The sequence below is a fragment of the Mus pahari genome, unplaced genomic scaffold, assembly GCF_900095145.1.
Source record: "Mus pahari unplaced genomic scaffold, PAHARI_EIJ_v1.1 scaffold_10592_1, whole genome shotgun sequence".
In the NCBI taxonomy this organism is placed as follows: domain Eukaryota; kingdom Metazoa; phylum Chordata; class Mammalia; order Rodentia; family Muridae; genus Mus; species Mus pahari.
This window is the reverse complement of record NW_018393758.1, coordinates 29,933-31,926: the sequence shown is the minus strand read 5'-3', so window position 1 is coordinate 31,926 and position 1,994 is coordinate 29,933. Positions and strand designations below refer to the sequence as shown.

At 34.4% G+C, this 1,994-nt stretch overlaps 1 pseudogene; it reads right to left on the bottom strand.

Moving 5' to 3' along the window:
* LOC110315717 overlaps positions 1–1,339 on the bottom strand; it is a 1,821-nt pseudogene extending 482 nt beyond the window's left edge.
* Positions 1,340–1,994: the final 655 nt, after the last annotated feature.

The window sequence follows — 1,994 nt, the reverse complement described above, 5'->3', positions numbered from 1 at the left end:
TCGAGACAGGGTTTCTCTGTGTAGCCCTAGCTGACCTGGAACTCACTTTGTAGACCAGGCTGGCCTCGAACTCAGAAATCTGCCTGCCTCTGCCTCCTAAGTGCTGGGATTAATGACATGTACCACCAGTCTTAATCATTTGTGTTTTATAAATTATTAATTAATTGAATAACTATTAATAACAACATATGTATCAATTTTTGTGATATTATTCTTTGAAAAATATTCTTGTCTAGTCATCACTTAAGGCTTTTATGATAAAACTCTTGAATCCGGTTTTAAATTTTGAACCTATTTGGTGAAGTATTGAGACACTTTTTCACAAAACTCACTGTTATACATAAAAAATGTATTGTCTCTTATTAAATATTATCTTTGTGCATGATATTCACCCATGTAAAATTCATTAGTGAGTTTTGCAGTTTAGAAATGTTTCCATTGAGAGAACAATCTCTAACAAATATACAATTGTTTCTTTGAGTCCATTTAAAAGGTCACCTTGATATATCTAATCATAATGAAATATAAGAAATTTACCTGCTGACAGTCAGTGATTTCTCCTTTGAGTTCTACTATTTTCTGAGACTCTACTTGTTGAAGAATGAGTTCATGGTAGGTGTAGGCCGCAGCATAAACAGCATTATACAAATTGTAACCTTCTTCACTCAGGGTCGTGTCAAATTTGTGCAGTGATGTCCATTCCAAAGTTTTGTTGAATGTAAAATGATCCATTTTAATGCTGTTCTTAGAGACTGAATAATTAAAATAATTCTATCCCAGTGTTGACTCAGAAATGTATACTGGGTATTTGTCAGGGTTCATTGTTTGCATAAAATTCCTAAGTTTAGAAATCTCACCTTTGTGGTGTGTAAAAGTAACAATCCCATGGAAGAAATCAAGGCTGAAATCTCTTTTATTTATGATAACATCTCATTGTGAGGTTGTGATCCAGATTCTCTGAGCACCTAAATATATCCACCTTCTAAAGCTGATTTCTAGAGTTGAGTTCATTTCACCAAAAATGAAAACAACCTTTGCTGAAGATGTCATAATTTGTTTATCATATATTGTAGCCCTTGTCATGTATATATGCATGGTTTCTGGGATCACATCCAAAAAGCTAAACAAATACTGTGCTTTGGCTTTCTTCTCTCAAATCTGAGAGAAACTGAATACCCTGGTCATCATCTGAGATGATGAGTTCTATCCAAGTCCATCTAAAATGAAACATCAAGGAGACCATGCCATGGGGCAAATATGTGTCCTTGGTTGCTACCTGATAGACATATGGGAACTGGTCACGGTCTCTTAGGTTAGGATTAAATGGTCCAAAGAAAACCTAAAGGATATCAAAAAGAGGATGAAACATCCTCGTGAAGAATATGATTTTCACGATATTTGGAATTATATGCAAGTAATGCTACTCACCTTTCAGATCTCCAAACGTGCTCTTTTGCTGAAATATGCATTTTTCAATGGAGAGTTTGTTGCTAAGTTTTTCTATTTAATCCAGAAAAATGTATTGACACAGCTCATATATTTGTAATTTTAAAACTTATTATGGCTTTTAAAATTGTCACCAATGAGAATTTCCACTATTTTTCCAATGAGGTTTGGGAAAATGCAGACTACATCAGAAATGAAATTCCTACTCACTAACACAGAAAAATAATAATGTGAAACAACCATCACTATCAAAGTGTACAGTGTACTNTGGCTACCAATTGAAAAATGTATTCTTTTAATTATCAAAGATGTGAAAATTGAGTAAGAGATGGGATGAGGGTCACAGCATAAAAGCACAGGAAACCTTGGTTCATGAAAGAAAGAGGTCGCAGGCACATTGATTAGCTTAAAGTTGGGTGATTTCAACACTCCTTCCCTCATGATCTGCAGCCTCAGATGATAACATCTCACATTTGGGATCTCAGAACTTCATAGCTACATTGAGAACACCTTCTTTTTTTTTTTTTAAAGACAAATAGGCCAGATGT